Source organism: Drosophila kikkawai, chromosome X (assembly GCF_030179895.1).
Source record: "Drosophila kikkawai strain 14028-0561.14 chromosome X, DkikHiC1v2, whole genome shotgun sequence".
Classification (NCBI taxonomy): domain Eukaryota; kingdom Metazoa; phylum Arthropoda; class Insecta; order Diptera; family Drosophilidae; genus Drosophila; species Drosophila kikkawai.
Window position 1 is genome coordinate 9,838,497 of NC_091733.1, and position 17,581 is coordinate 9,856,077.

Genomic DNA, 17,581 nt, shown 5'->3' on the forward strand with positions numbered 1-17,581 from the left:
TCAGTGAAATTCTGTCCCCAATAAAGGTTTAAATTTGTTTAGCCATTACAGTGACAGAATTTGGAGATATAAGAGACATTGAAAAAAATTAAAAAAAAAAACTAAAAAATAACTAATAAATTATATTACTTGAGAATTTGTTGTATAAATTAATATTTAAATCAATATTTTACACGAAAGTCTATATATCGATATATTTATACTAAATTTATATTCAGCTGAAAAAATAAATACAAAGTTTACATTATTTTTCGTTATCTATCTATATTTTAACATTTAATGCATTATTTTTCGATACATAAATAATCGATATAGCATCGATAACTTACGATATTTTCAATATGACATTAAAGGCGATATTTTGTATAAGTATTATTATCCGCCCTTTCCACTCGATAAACCTCCCTTTCAGTTTTTAATTTAATTTTAATTAATTAAATCCTGAAATACTATTAAAATTTTCTATGATTTCTCTCAGTGTATTTACTCAATTCAAACCAGGAGGACACACACAAAAAATAGGAGAAAAAAAAAGATTGTCATGCAGATTACCTGCGCCTGCCCACCTGTCAATGGCATTTGCATATGGATTTGGGACTTGTGAGCGGCAGCCCCTCAATCAGCACCACCCCTCCATGCCGCCTTAGCCCTTAACCCCTTAAAGCCCCTCCCCCCCTGTATTGCCCGCTCCTTGAATTTCCACAGCAGTTTCACATATGTTGGTTGGCATTGCAATTTGTCAACATGACAAATACCAAAAAACTGCAGTCGAGTTGAGTTTTGGAGAGACAGGTGGCGAGGTCGATGAGGAGAAGGACTATTGGGGTAGAGATAGGGCCAGGGACGGAGACGGAGACGGAGACAGACAGAGACAGGCATCAAGTAGCGGCATCGTCTGATTGGCGAACGTTTGCTAAATGTATGCATGAAAAATGCATTAGAGCCGCCGCAGAAACAGAAGCAGAACAGCAACCGGCAGGACAACGGGGCGGCTGTCGAAGCAGCTATCCAAAAATACAACAAGTATCCGGCAAACAGGCAGGATGCACAGTTACACAGATACCCAGCAATGTTGCAAATGCCACAGATGCACATAAAACTAAAATTAAATGAAGAATACTTGAAGCAAACTCGAGATGTTCTGGCTCAAAAATGTATTGTATGTAAAAAGAGCCTGGCATACTCCTACTTGACAGCAGGATAGCAGGGTATCAATGGAGTTTATAGTGCACAGACGACATCCTAATGATGACATGCCACACGAAACAACAAGAGGAGATGGGGATGACGATGATGATGATGCAGCTACTGCTGCTGCTACTGCTGCTGCTTCTTCCACTGCAGAAGCATTTCAATTGCCATCAGGGTTTGGAAATGCATTAGAATCGAGCCTCCGAAGGCTGAAGGTGCTTCCCGGAAAATAGAGAGGGGGCGTGGCAGTGTCTGCCTGCCTGCCTGCCTGCCTGCCTGCCTGCTGCCATTGTGAAGTGAGCGAGAAACAATTGAGTAAGTAGGTCTGTAATGGAGACCTTTTCGACGGGGAAAGCTTAGCAGAGAGAGCATTCTCAGTGTGGGCCGACTTTGAGGCTTAGGTCTCCTGGAGGAGGCCTCAATTGGATCCCCCAGGGGTTCCGGCAATAGGAAATTACCAATTTCAGGGCTGTAATTAATTTGTGACGTCTGGAAATCTACCAATCCATAAGCTTTGGGTGTTTTTTCTTAAATATTTTATAATATCAAATTACCATAAATTAAGTTTAAATTTAACTCTTAGTACTCATTAATGTTGTTCTTGAAAGTCTCTTGTCCATCTGTGGTTAGTTTGAAAATTATTAAAAAGTCATTTTTCCTTTTAAACTAAATTCTTCTTCTAATCTCTTCCACCTCGCACACATCTCCTCTTCAGATCTGAATTTTCCACAGACTCTGAAAACTTTCAAGTTAAATTTAGGCAGGCATTCATCAGTCTTCCAGCCTCCGACCAATACTGAGAACAATTATTAGGAAGGCAAAGTTTGAATAAAAACATTTAAGGGTTTTAGATTAAATTTCATAATTTTGAAACATATTTTAATGGTGTCATTATTACTTAAATAATTTTTTTTTAGCATGCAAGTTTCTAAGAATATCATCATTAATCTATTATTCCATTTTATTTTGAATTTAATTAATTTTTGCTTAATTTTTTATATGAACCTGCATTTTAGGCGCTTCGTTTTTTGTCCAGTGTATCCCTCCCAACTCCCTGGCCACCCCTCCCCACCCCACCCACGCATCTTTTGTGCTTTGTTTGGGTTTTTGTGATAAGCGGGACCCGCTGAGCTTCGTAAACTGCCGCAAATTTAAACGAGATAAATGCTGCCTAATTGCACACAGAAATGAAACTAAATACGGTGGGCGGCATTTTCGGGGCTGGAAAACCTCCGAGTGGGTGGCGAGTTTTCCCCCTCTAAAGAGCGCGTGAGGGAGATAGCGCATCAAATTATAAACGAAAGTTCTCAAACAATTTAATCAGCGGCAAGACAACAAAAACATTTTACACACACACACACATACACATACACAAGCAGGGGGGTAATCTCAAAGATGTAGAAGAAGAAGATGCTGGTTTTCCCGCTGTTGTAAGAAAAGAAAAATCTTGTTAGATCTGCTCTTCCAAATGCATTGCCATCAGGAAAAGACAGAGAAAAATCAGTAGGAGGCGAACTGGGGGAGAGCAAAAGGCAATGAGACAGAACGAAAAGGAAAATCACTAAGTTTTCCGTTCGGGGCAGACCCAGAGGGGGTATATATTGGCTAAACTGAAAAGCGCAGAAAATGCAGCCCAGCAGCGAGAACAACAACAAGCGAGTTGATGAGCGAAAAGGGAATGCCACTAAAGTTAAGAGCTGAGAAAATACAAATGGAAAGACTAGAGACACACTTGAAACAACTGGAAGGAGTCGTATATATTTGAAAATTTGAGACAGCTTCTCAGTTTTTAGTAGTTTCAAAATGTTTGTACATTTTTTAACAGGAATTTTTCCGGAAGGTGCCATCGATAGATATCAAAAAGTGTATACTATATATAACAAATCTATGATTTATCAAGGAATTTCAATACTTATCTAAATATTCTATAATTTATTTGGAAATTCTATGATATACATACATGATAAATATATGATAAATAATAATCGAGCTACAATAGGCCTATCTGTTCTGAGTAAAGGGAAAGGATGTAGGATAAACTTAAGGGCACTTTTAAATGTCATTATAAAATTGTCTGAAAACATATTCATTGACAATTCTCGACCGGCAAAACAACAGATTAGTCTCCCCATGGTGCGCTCTTCGTTTACCAACATTTTCCGAAAAATCATTTTCTTCTGTTTTTCTTTACCATTTTATCACATTTTTGTGTGTCTCGGCGTCTCGGCGGCAAACCGAACACGTTTTCCAATTAAAATTACATTAAAATTGTTTTTTCCCTCTTCTACTTGTTAGTTTTGCATTTGCGACTGTGTTTTGCTTTTTATTTGTATTTGCATTATTGTATTTGCTTTTGTTTTTGCTTACCTGATATTGGCGAATAATGAGCGTAATCCAGACAGCGAGAGAGGAAGAGAGCCCGCGAGCGGCAACGAGAGAGAGGCAAAATAGTGTCCTCGCACGTTTGTTCCTTTTATTTGTTTATTTTTGATTCTTTTGCAATTGCTTTCAATTTATATTATTTTGCGTGTTTGTGTGTAACAGGTACATAAGTAAAATAGAGGAAACCCATAATCAAAACAGAAACCGAAACAGGCAAAAGGGCATACGAACAGCACGAAAAGAAAAACGAAAAAATCACACTAGATTTTTGGCGGCACTTGAATAAAAAAAAGAATAAGACTAATTGATTACGCAATTTCGGTGTATATTCTTGCTTGATTAAATGAGATTCTCTTATTAAACAATTTGGCGGTGGTTTTTGTTTAATTCGCTGGCGGAGCCGTGTTTTTACGAACTGCAACGGCGCGCCTGGAAACAAGTGAAAAGAACAAGGCAATAATCAGAGAGCGACGAAGAAGGAGAGCGAATGAAGAGGGAGAGCGAGAGCAGAAAAGAGCCGACGTCAGCAGAGCGCGTTCTCCCGCTCTTTGAGCACGACACGTATGTTGTTTAAGTCTTTCGTTTCGGCCGCTCGGCGCGAGCGAGAGCGCAACAGTTGAATTTCAGGTGTGGCAACCGGCAAATCCCACAAAAAAAAATCTTATTTCATACAAGTACCATGGAGAGCGGGAGAGGGAGAGACCGAAACATCATTATGATCTGCTGAGAACTTAATGAGAACAGTTTTACATATTTTTGTCTCCACGAGACCACTTGCCTTTGTTGTTGTTGGTTTTGCATACCGATTTTCGGCCTATATAGTATAAAACATATACCACAAATAATTGGCTTAGTCGGCCAGCACACATTTCAGCTTTGGCCAAGAGACAGAGACCTTTTTTTTTTTTTATATTTAAATTGGTTCGGTTGCGAGGCCAAGAATAGCACTCTTTTGGTGCGAAAGAAAATTGTATTTTAGCATTAACACACTTTACAAATACTAAAAGAAAACTACACGTTGTATGTATTTGTATAATTGTTAATTAATACTCTAAACAAGTAAGACGATTTAAGAAGATTTTTCTTGTTCTAACCTATGATCTTGATTAATTATACATTTGATAACAAATAATCAAATCATTTGACTACAAAAAAATATTACAAGGAATTTACAAGAATAAATCAAATTACTTATTAACATTGAACTAAAGCTAAGTTATTTTGATAATAAGCAAATTACCATATATTTAAATCTATTTTTAAAAAATAAAGTTAAAGAAATTACTGCTATTTGCATTATAACACTTTATAAAAACATTTAAGGATTTAGAAAAAAGGTCTTCAGGATTTCTTCCAGATTTATTCTAGATTTTTTTTCCTTAGAGATTGTTCAAGATTTGTAATAATCTACACGAGCATGGCTAAGATTCTTGGGCTCTGTTATTTTCTGATCCGCTGGTTGTTTCATCTCTCTCATGCTCTCTCGCTCTATCACCCTCTCTTTTTGCCCTGGAAATCGGGTCGCTGTTTAGTTATTCCACACAGGTGTGTGTATGTGTGTGTGTGTGTGGACAAACAGGTATCGCGCTCATACACACTTATGCACACGTCATCATCATCATCTAAGCCAACTTGTGCCTCTTTTCACCTTTCCTTTGGCCATCAAATTCCGCTCAGTTACCACTCTCTCTCTCTATCTATCTATATCGCCCTCTCGTTCTCTCCCGATAACTCTCTAACTCTCCAATAGAAGAGGGCGAAGAGCTAGTGGGAGGGAGAACGATTCGATTCTCGACTGCCTTTTGTGCTCGCTTCCTAATCCATTAACTTGCCTGCTCTCTCTTTCTCTCTAAGTCTCCCATCCGTTCAATCTTCTTCAGCTGATTCTTCTTTTTCGATGGGTTCTGGTAGCTCTTCTACCATTTACGATGACGACGCACTCCAAAAAGAAGTAGAAAATCCGGACAAATGAAAAGAAAAGAATCGGATTCCGAAGATTTGATTAAAATTCAATCAATCAATCTTCCCAACTGGCAGACCGATCTTTGCAATGATGAATGGGTGGCATTAATGCCATACAATCTGGGGAATATCACCCACAAACTGGATGTTGGCTCGATTTTACTATATTATCATATTAAATCTTTGCCCAAGGCCCAAAATGTTCCAATGGGAACGAGAACTTTGCGAAAGTTATGATTAAATCTTCAGGAGTATTAAGGGAAAGAAGAAAGTCATTTTATTATTCTCAAGATCAATCCAAATCTTTTTAAATAAAATATTTTAAACTAATAACTACCTATTTTTAAGATTTATCTAATTAGAAGAAACATTGTTAATTCAAAAACACATTTAACTTTTCTAAATAACTTAGTATTCTAATGTTAAGAATTATATTTTCCAAATATTTTGCAGATATTTTAGAATACAAAAACCCCGTATGCCTTATACAACTTCTGTTAACAATATATTATTTCCTAAACCCCATACATCCCCCATATTAATGATACCTTTTACTCATCAAATCTACCTTTCGAAATTTGTTTTTAAAATTATTTAATACCAATTTCAATATTTGAAAATACAAGTTAATATATGATAAACCTTTTCTAATTTCAAAACCCTACGAATTTGATGACCAATTCCAGCGACAGTTTTCCTTTGTGCGCCGTTGGCCATATAAATAGTGTGTGTGTTGTTGTTGTATTTTTTTTTTTTATATATATTTTTTTTTTGCCACGCTCAACGATCAGCAGCGACAACCATTTAGAAAATTAGTTGCACACTCAACGAAACTCGTTCCATTGGCTTTCTAACCGGCAATGAGGCAAGCAGATCATCGGTACAGTTGGCAGGGGCGTCGGTTTCCAATGGGTACGGGAAGGGGGGGGCCTCTAGGGGTTGAGTGGGCCGACTCTCCCATTACATCTGCATATGTGGCATGCAATTGGATATACCGGGCATATTCCAGATTGCCATTCGATGTGTGTGTGTTTCTGGGGAGTCAGCGAAAAGCCGAGAAAAAATCGGAGACCCGAGAAGGAGAACAATCGATGGGAGGGGGGTGTTCGAAAAGAGGGGGGGTGCTAGCAATTTAATTTTACCAATTTTAATTTATAGATTTTTAAACGTTTGTAGAACAAGCATTTTTGCAACCAAAGGGAAGCTTATTTACTTTTTAATTTTAATTGATAAACGTTGAAAACCCAAATATATTATCCATAGTTTTGTTTATTGTTTGCCTATTTCATAATTAAAAATTCTTTTCCACAATTAATTTAATTAAATAATTAATTTTATTCCACTTGTAGTAAGTTAATAACTTTTTGAAAAACACTTGTGGTTTCCAGACATCTTTCCATTAATCCAGAAATTCATTTCCAGAAATCTTTCCATTAATTCAATTTTATTATCAGTAATTCCAATAAATTCAAATTAAATACTGAAACTTTCAATCAATTTCTTAATTTGTCAACGAAAACTGACTACTTGCGGTCAGATCTGTGGCCAATTTTTAAGCTACTTGCCCGCTTTTGAGTCAAATTTGAGTCCAAAATTTGTTCTCGAAGTGGAAAACTTTTTTGGCTCTGGACTTGTGTGAATGTGTGTGTATTTCGGTGTTGTGGCAAATATATAAATTTGTGAAATTGTCAGTGCCACAAGCAGAGATGATTTACCGCCCCGGGGGCTCCGCCAGCGACTCATTTATCAAGCAAAAAATAAAGAAACCCGAAAATGAAGAGAGTTCTAAGTTGCGAGTTTGGGAAACTTTCACCGGGGGCCTTCGAGGGGGGTTTTCAGGGGTTTCCATGGCGTTTTTTAGGGGGGTCGGGAAGTCGGAAAAACAGTTTTTTGAGTCACACTTGAGAATGTCTGGCAGAGAAGTCGTAGCAAATCATTTTTTGGTTTTATCCTGGCCAAGTCATAAACAAATACGAGTTTGCTGCCGTTTTGTTTACATTTTCGATGTTTGGTCAAGGGGCCAGAGAGACCTCAAAACTGGACCTCTCTTTCTCCATCAGACCCCACATTATCTCTCTCCCTCTTTCTCCATGGCCATTTGCCATCTCGCTCTGTCTAGGTCTTGGCCAGACTGGTTTTTTTTTTTTTTTTTTTTTTTGTTGGCCAAAAAAGGAAGTTGCTCGTAAAGTGGCGAAAGCCACCAACGGCCCCAAACACACTATGTTGTTGTTGTTTTTGCAAAATAAAAATTAAAGAAGAAAATATATTGAAAACAAAATAAATAAATAAGTAAAGTAAACTCTGGAAGAAGTGAACCTTCCAATGGGTCACTTCTGGAAGGGTTCACTTTAGCCCGGTTCACTTTATTTATTTTTTATTTACATTTTTTCTGAAAATTATTCCGAATAACCTATCTTTTGAAGGTTTGAAAAATAATTAGTCTTTGTTAATTTCGTTGTCTAGAAATTTACAATGTGCACTGTATCGGGCCGCTTTCTTTCGCGTCTGCCAAACTTCCTTTCCTGTCATTGCCCCTTTTGCCATTTCTTCGATTTCAATTATTTTTTCCATACTTCTTATTTATATTTTTAGCGATTGCGATTTTTTTCACTTATTTTCTTTGTTTCTTTTTCATATACAGATACTTGTTGTTGTCGTTGCCGTCGTTGTTTTGTTTATTTTGATTTACTTTCGGAGCACAGCAAAAAAAAACAGCATAAGACTAGAGATGATTGAAATATTTTTCTTTGCAATATACATATATAGATATTTACCGGCGCACTCACTCGAAAAAAAACTGTGATTTCTCGCAGTAACCTCGCAATTCAGCGTTTATTGTTATGCTCGTTGCTGTCCACGTTGGACGTAACTGCATCTGCATCGGAATTGGATCGGAGTCGAGCTCGGATTTGGCTTCGGACCAGTGTCAGTATCTATATAGCTCTGCCTCGCTGGCTGACCGTTCACGACGACGCTCCGCGAGCGACTGAATCGCCGCAAGTGGCTGCCAGGCAGCGGAGCCTGCTCCGCGGCCCTACGCCGAGTTCGACGTTGCGACGCACTATGGGGCGAACGACCACTTTTTGTGGCATTAATTAATAACTTTAATATAATGCATAATATAACAAATATGTAAAAATTGTCTTCTAAATATTTTTTTTTTTAAGTCAAATCACATAATTTTTCTTTTGCTTGGGCAGACGACCAAGCATATGCAGTACCCTAAGATTCTGCAGCCTCTTATTCAAAAAAACTTAAATGAAACAACCTAGTTTTCTGTAATATGACTTGAATGTATACAGATTTATTATAACATGAATAAAAATTTCAATATCTTTACCAATTTTAGTCGTTTAAACGTTCTAAAGGGTAAAAAACTCGATATTTTGCATATGTAAGGTTATCACCTTTTAATTTAAATTTCAGAGAAAGTGCGCAAAAGTGCACCTTGATACTCACAGAATATAACAAGAATTACCAAATCTACAATATATATCCAATTTTAGAGGTGGACTGTGCTGGACTCACTTTATAACTCAATTTTAATATTGAGAGATTGCATCAAAAAATTTGCATTTTGTTTAGATTTTTTACATTTTTGTAGCATTTAAAATCTGCAGAATAAAAACGCGATTTAACAGCGCTCGCTTCTCGTTGCATTAACAGCTAACTTTAACAGCGAATAACTTAACAGAGTTAGATTAATGTTATAAGAATACATTCCGGTTAAAAAAAAAGTATTTTAACAACTTTTAAAAAATGGCTTTATGCCAGATAAGGTGGTCGTTCGCCCCATAGTGCGATGTTGCGTTGCAACGCAGCGGAGTTGGCCCAGTGGCGCAGCTCTGAGGGGCCTTTAAGCTTAAATTTTACATTTGCATGGGATAATTATATAAAGTATCTTTTATGAAATATAATCTCAGATACTGAAAATTAAATATAACTCGAAAAGGGAGTTAATACAATTTAAGTTCTTTTAAATTCCTTTTTATAATTTAATTAACGGGAAATTTCATTTAAAGGTAAATAAAAGTATAGTAAAAACTAATAAAAATTGATAATAACTATTATTTTTAATATGCATTATTTTTATAATCTTTTTATTTTTTATTCATATTATCATATGTAACGCATATTGTTATTTAAAATTATTTTAAATTTTTCAATTAACCTTAAGTTTAGCATATTTTATTTTAAATTTATATTAAATTTTTAATAAATTTTCCCTTAGTTTATCATCAACAAATAAATAAAATATTTAACCATTTGAAGTCTACAATTCTACGTTTAAAATATGATTTATTTTATTTATATTAAAATGATTAAAATATAAAATAATGCTTTTATGTATATAATTAAGTTGCATATTCAAGATTTTATTATTGGACAATATATATACATACATAAATATAATATATTTACGGAAACCAAAACAAAATATATCTCAAGCCTCAATTGTTTTAATGGGCCCAGTCTAGTTCAAATCATCTGGAGCTTACAATATTTTTAAAACCACTGCAATGAAGTATAAGCAACTAACTTTATATATTACATTTATTTATTATTATTATTTTAATTTCAATTTCATAATGATAAATGAATAATTATTTCTATATATTACCTATTTCTCCTATTAATTCCTAGCCCCTCTCTAAGCCCCTGTGTAAACATTGTTCGATGTGCGTTGCATGCAGCACGTTGCATGTTGTGTTTTTATTTTGGACAATTGTTGCTGCCTCAGCTCGAGGCCCCAGGAGCTCGCGTCTTCTAATTGACAGTTTTCGAGAACAACTTGTTGAGTTTATTGTCATACTATATATCTCGGCATGCCTCTCGCGAGGATAATTCTCTTGCCTCCCAGCCCCCTGTTGGCAAATTGACGATCTGAGTAAGTATTTACATAAACGCTTGGACTTTTGGCTCTGAGATTACAATTGAATTTATTATTTAGAGCAGCTTAAGTAGCCCACGAGCTGTGCCCGCGTGTGTGTGCACAGTACATTTTGTATTTTGTGTGTGCCTGGTGTGTGTGTGATTCTCTCAGCAAATCTACCGAAATCTTGGAGAATTTCTAATTCTAAATTCCCAACATCGAGTTTTGAGTAAACAATCGAGCCTGCAACATGTTTGGACTCGACCTCGAACTGCGTTCGGTGCGTTGTCTTTGTTGGCTTGCAACCGGCACTGGGAAACCCTTCAACAGGTTGATTCTCTTGGCTGAAAAAAAATCCGGTGGAAAATCTTGCCATCTATGAGACTTGCCAAGGTCCTACGACACTTGACCCTTAGTTTGGAGATTTATGAATGGTGTATCAGTTAAAAATAAAGAATATGTGTGGTCTTTAAATGTTTTGTTTTGCTTAAATTACTGATATTTATTAACCAATAATTCTCATTTAAGGGGGTCTTCTCATTGGGCAACTTTTTTTTTCGATTTTTTTTTTTTTTGCATTTATTTATAGCTTGGGATGGTGTGTATATGTCCCCAAAAGGATTTTTAGAAATTCGAAATACTTTAGAAGATACAGCCTTTTTTGTGAAGCAAGATCTATGCAAAATGAGCTTTTTTCAAACTTCAAACGCGTTTATCTCGAAACCACGTTTTTCGAACTGGCGGCCATGATATCTCCAGTTCAACTGAACCGATTTTCATGAAACAAAAATGAATCGACGCAGAATTGTCACCATTTTCGGCTGACGGAACAGATTTTTTTTTTAATTTTTTTTTCTATTTTTTTTTACACTAAACTACAAAAAAAACGCCCGAAATCGAATTTTTTTTTGAATGGCCGCCATTTTGTTTTAAAAATTTTTTAAAAAAATCTGTTCCGTCAGCCGAAAATGACATCAATTCTGATTATAACCCCGTTTTTATTTTTCATTTCGGACGCTCTGGAGACCCTGAATCGTGGCCGCCAGGACGACACCTTTTTTTTCGACCACCAAGTTTGAAGTCTCATTACTCTTTGAACAACCCTCGTATCGAGGCAAGAACAACTTTTTTAGTTACTTTGAACATTTTTGAATACAATAAATAAAAAAAGTTTTCAATTATTCTTTGCGTTTTCAAATAAGAATTTTTTTAAAAAGAGTCCAAAATACGGCTTTTGAATGAGAAGACCCCCTTAAATATTGTTTAATGTTGAGATTAACGAGATCCTTAAGCTGAGTACTAAGTACTAAGTACTCATATTTGTCTAGGTCCCTCCTATGATTGATGAATTTCCTTGATTTTTCTCTGATCTCTCCGGTGATATTTGCTCGTTTTCTCAAGAGAGGGTACACTGAGAGTAACCACTATAACACCACTACTCGACCTTAACATTCAGCTGGTTTATCACTCCGAAAACGCTAGAACTAGTTGGGAATTATAGTGTCAATAATGTTATGTTTTCTTTGTTAATTATTTTTTTTATTTTTTTTTTAATATTTATTTATTCATATTTATATTTACATATTTATTAATTATTTCTTATTAATTATTAATTATCAATTAAATAATAACTAATTTATTAAATTAATTCAAGGCCCCTTAAATGATAAAAATATATATTACATAACATAGAAAATCTTTTCAAATTAAAATTAATATTTTTTTTGTCTAAACTATGACATTTGAAAAACTTAGACTTACTCAAAAAATGGTTATTTTAACCATATCGATTTAAAGTTAAAGCTATTAAGTGCCAAAATTTATATATATTTCAAATCGCCATTCAAATCTTAACTAATAAAATAAGAAGTGTTAAAAAAATGTTCACACTTCCTTTTTTTGTTTTCTCTACACTAAAAATCCCACTAATTTACCAAAAATTTCGCTTAAAAACTCCACTTACTTCTTAAGTAAATACCTTATTACCTTGATTTTTTTAAGCAAATAATTAGCTTCTACAAATATTTAAACACACATTTTTTGTGTGCTTTTGCTTCGGCGAAAATCCTAGTAATTGCCGGCAAGTCACTCCAACAAATGGAACAGCTGTTTCGGGGCTTAAAACGTTTTATTTACCTGCCTTCTGGCATTTTGCATTCCTGGAAGGGTAATCGAATAATTAGTGAAAAAGAAAAGCTGTTTTTCCCCAAGCAGTTGGCCAAGTTGAGCGACACATACCTATATAAACATTTTTTTCTAGACAAGGAGATCGTTTTCGGCGACATTACCGAACGTTACGGACTTCTCACATTTTATTTGTGAATGGTTTTTCTATCGGCCAAGTCTCAAATGAACATGTGTATATCAACTGCATTGATGGGATTTTCCTTAAAAAAGAAATATATATACATATATATATATATTTATAATGCAAAGAAAACCGCAGACAAGTACTTTTCGTTTCTTAAATTATTTAAGATCTTTCAGCAAGTCGAGGGTCAGCGGCGAAAGCGTGACCTGAGGCCAGCAAATAATCAAAATAAATATATATTTATATGTACATATGTATATATATATTTATATATATTAACCATCAAAAGTAGTAGTTCGGCCGTTGAGCATGTTCTGGAGTCGAGCCGCGTCGCCAAGGTCGGGCACTTGATCGCAATTTAGCTCGTTTTGTCTGCTAAATAAATGACTTGGATTTGCATATACATTATGAGATAAATAAATATCAAAATTATAAGTCAAAGAAATATAAATAAACTAAATATTTACATTTTTAGGTAATTAAATTTAAAAATGTAAGAAATTTCACGTATACTGCTTTATTTTTTAGTGATTTGTATAAGTTCTCTTTGAGTAAACACATTTTTTCCTTAAAAACAAATCCTATTCATTGATAATTTTATTCATTACGACTCGTAAACATAAAGTACAAATGAAACTAGTTGTAAACTAGTTGTTTGTTTATTTAAATTCACTTTTCTGAAATGAGAGTGATCAAAAGTCAACTGGAAAGTAAGGTTTATTTTGTAAGAATAAGACTTAAGTTTCTATTTTGGAGCATAAATCAATCAAGAATTAAATGAGTCATAACCCAGCAGACATTAACGTTTGTTTACGATATTGAAAACGATAGTTTTGCGGAGAAAACGTCCGATTTAGGCTCATAAACGATACTAAAGTTAATCATCTGTCATGGGTTTTGTAGAAGAAAATGCTATAATTTTTGGAATCCGAATAAGATTTCGGGTATAATCCTGAGAATTCGCGATACTCGTCCGTTTGTGCGTCTGTTTTTGAGCATTTAGCGAAACTAATGCGGAAAGTCCGATTCTTTGTCCGTATTTAATATTTTTAGCGGCCATTTTTCGGATCCATCCGCACAAAATCTGCTGGGAAAATATATATTTAAAAACAACTTTTAGACTGAGATGCTAGATCGATACTGCTGTTGATGCTTAACTTATTCTTTGCCTAGAAAATGCTTATCAAAAATGTCAAAGCACTTTTCTAGGTCATGTAAAATATATATATATATAAAATATTCAATTATCAAAATAAAATAGTAATTTAATCACGAGATTTTCTAGTTCCGGAAATGTAGTCCCATGCAACTGATATGATATAATGTTAGCCTATTGAATGCTATATTCATGCCAATAATTGGACAAACTTGACAGATTATCAGGGAAAACGTGTCAACCCATTTCGAATTTTATAAATAGAGGCAATTGTTACACGTAACCTAGGGAAAAGAGTGTAAATGGCGAAAAACACGCTTCAAAATTGTTCAAAAAAGTTGAAAGCTTAGGCCAAAGAGCTTTTAGCCAGTCTTTAAGCCAAGCTTTTGCTTGGCTTTATAAAAAGCTTCTTCGACAAAGCTTTAAGCAGTACCATTAAGCTTTCACCGTCAAATAGCCCCCCAAAAGCTCTCTGTTATCAAAAAAGCGTTGAAATTACACGAAATAAATGTTAGATCTCAGTTAATTTAAGGAAATCGTTTTCTTTATTTAATCTTTGTATGCTTAAGTCTACTGTAAGTAATCGTTATAATTAGTAATTTTAATTTCTGTTGTGGTTTCCATACCGCCTCCTGTTGCTTTCATACTTCTTCCCATTGGCTTTAGTTTAGTAATAATATTCATTATAATGTACGAGTAATCTCAAACACAATAGAGAGAGAGAGAGGACAGAGAGACACACAAATTTATTTTCTTAATTTTTTTCTTTGATTTTTGGTAGTTGCTTTATTCGTATTGCTAAAACACAAAAAATAACAATTTTTAAACTAACAAAGAGAGTGTGAATGAAGAGTGCCAGCCCAAGGTTCAAGTACTTGATGTAAACATTAACTTAAAAAATAATCATAAAAACACAATATATGTTAATTATCAATAATAAACTCCATCGAAGAACTCAAAATCATTGGCAAATTTAACAGATTTACAATTACTTGCTATATATTTCCATTAAAAAAGGAAAGGTATACATCTTGTGATGTACAAATGATGTACACTTTCGGCTGGCACAACTTCATCATTTTCATTATTAGACTTGGTTTTTTTTTTGGCAAACATAATGGGAACTACGAGTACGTCTAGTGTCTTGTTCAGTTTAGCTTTACCTACAAATTATACATATTTATAGAATATAATCCGCAATATATGTATATCTGTATATATATATATAGATATATGTATATTTGTATGTATATTAATATTTAAAACTCTTTGTAACATTTAATAAAGTTAAACATTGATTGCTCTTGCGTTGTGACAATAAGTTACTATATAATCTGTTGTCATTATGTATACATATAGTTCATTTCTATAAATATATCTTTTACATCATTATGTTTCATAATAATTTCGGTTCTCGGTTACCCGATTTTCCAACTTCTTGTGCTGATTATCTTTGACTATGTTTAATAATAAAAAAATGTTCTAGTTTTCTCTTTTTTTTATGTTCTCCTCTCTTTTTTTGTTTGTTCTCCCTTTTTGTTCATTTTCTTCGTCGTCCAGCGACATTTTGTCAAGTCAAAATAGTGAGGAAGGCCTGGGACTTTTTTTTGGAGAATTTCGTTTCTGGGGAGAAACTCCTTCGCAGGGGGAGGGTCCGAAAGTTGTGGGTAGTTTTCCTTCATTTTCTTGGAGTGCAAAGAAGGCGCAAACCCGAGTATTTGTTTTATGTACAATCTAAAGCTTATTATGGTATATATACTCTATAATCAATAACAACATCGAGACTTATGTAAAAGGGAAACGCCATCGACCTGAAAGCTTGATGGTTTCTTCAATTTTAATTTGTTTCTTGTTTAGTTTGAATCGCCAAAGAAAGTGCACCAATATGAACATTTTCTAGTCAAAAAACCCGAAATAAAATTGAAGTAACCCCCAAGGTATCAACATTAATCCGTACATATATTAAATTGTATTTTTTTGGGAATGTTACTTTGAACTAAAGGCTGGCTAACTTGCTGGGCTGGGCAAGCAGCAAGCCAAGTTCAAAAATAGTTGAGTTTTCATTTAGTTGATTTTCCATTTCCATACAGATACATCTCTGGGTCTTAGCCTAAGGTTATTATTTTTTTTTTTTTTTGCTTTAAAGTTAAGGTTTTCAATTATGTTCTTTAAGGTACCTGGTACATTTATCAACTCTCTTGGATTTTGATTGCACTTGTTGTTGATTGGGTGTAGTTACGGGGGGTCTCTCAACTCTGCTCTTCAGATATATATGTATATAGTCTGTGGGATTATCTCTTAGTGTCTGCATTTTGGTGGTTTCTTCTGGCGGTGGTTCACGAGTCTACACAACATCCAAAAAATGAGGAGTAACTAGTTCCTAAGTAAATAGTGTCGACTTTCTTGGTAGTTATTCACTAATTTATCAATTCCTGAATATACAATATATTGATTTAATTTCATGTTAGAGTTTATTACTGATTAAATAGAGTTTTATATTAATTTTAAATCGATTGCTGGTGGAACCTGAAGGGAGAGAAAAGTTTACTTTAGTGTTGAACGTTTTGAATGCGAATTTGAAAGAAAAGTTAAGAATAGACTTGAAATTAGATTAAAAGAAAGGAAAATGTTTTTATTTAAAAATTTTTTGATAAAAACCTATAAAATAATAATTAAGAAACACAAATTTAATAAGAATTTTTTTTTATTATTAAAAAACAATAAAATGTAAAATAAAATTAAATTAAAACCAAAGACATGTACATATTCTCCTAAAAATAAAAAATAAAAATAAAAATAAATATAAGAATAAAAAAACTATTTAAAAAAATTTAAAAAAGTAATAATAAAAAAAAAAAAAAAAACAAACAAAGAGATTCCTAAAAATTAAATTAAAAATATATGGCTTAAATTGAGAAACAATAATAATTTCTGTTAATTTCTAAAATAGGAATGGTTTTAAAATGAAAAAGAATACCTGAAAATTAATTAATTTTAATAATAATGTAATGTAATGCAATTATAACTTTTTTTTTTAATATTTCTTAAATTCCCTAAATAACAAAAACCAAATCCTTTGTAACTATAAATCGTTTATTCAAGCATTAAATTACCTTACACGATTATATTTATTGTTTGGCAAACACAAACCGTAGCCAAGAACCAATGTTTTCCCTCCAAATTTTCACAACCGACCAACCGATGACCAAATGGCCAACGGCATTTGGCTAAAACGGAGTTCAGCTGGGCCAACGCAATTGCATTTTGATTTTCTATTATTAGTTTCCGGGGCAATGAGTGTGGGATGCAATGCAAACTAACACGCGTTTCAATTAAGAGCAGCCGCCCACATTAAATTAGCTTTATTGAGCTGCAAATGGGCGTTGGGGTGGTGGTATGGGTGTGGGCGTGGCCATCGGACGGTTAAATCGGCCAGGGGACAAGCCATTAAAAACACAACCCAAACCCCTTTGGCCGTGGCATTGGCATTGTCATTGATGCAGCTGTTGCTGCAAAATCTTACTCATACGCCACGTTGGCCCGAGGAGAAGAGTGTAAGAGAGAGAGAGAGAGAGAGGGGGGGAAGGACGAACAGAAAGAGTGAGCAAGAACGAGGTAGGGAGAGGGAGAAAGAGAAAGAGAGAGAGAGAGAGGGAGACAGTGAAGCTGCTAGGATGGAGGAATAGAGTTCAGGGCTGCGTCCTTG

The 17,581-nt window shown here is 34.4% G+C and overlaps 2 protein-coding genes across 9 annotated transcripts in view; both read right to left on the reverse strand.

The window, feature by feature from the left end:
• Window positions 1-8,515, reverse strand: part of mgl (low-density lipoprotein receptor-related protein megalin) — a 164,896-nt gene extending 156,381 nt beyond the window's left edge. For 3 of the 6 annotated variants that reach the window (XM_070287816.1, XM_070287815.1, XM_070287814.1), the window contains exon 1: window positions 8,322-8,515. The gene's annotated coding sequence lies outside the window, so the exon portion shown is untranslated. Of the gene's footprint in view, window positions 1-3,558; window positions 3,697-8,309 lie in introns of those variants that run through there. The other 3 variants (XM_041774986.2, XM_070287813.1, XM_017182503.3) reach the window with 2 other exon arrangements.
• Window positions 8,516-12,537: 4,022 nt separating this feature from the next.
• The window catches only part of LOC108085753 (uncharacterized), a 57,857-nt gene continuing 52,813 nt past the window's right edge, over window positions 12,538-17,581 (reverse strand). For 2 of the 3 annotated variants that reach the window (XM_017182491.3, XM_070287820.1), the window contains exon 4: window positions 14,425-16,401. The gene's annotated coding sequence lies outside the window, so the exon portion shown is untranslated. Of the gene's footprint in view, window positions 12,568-12,646; window positions 12,796-14,424; window positions 16,402-17,581 lie in introns of those variants that run through there. The other variant, XM_070287821.1, reaches the window with a different exon arrangement.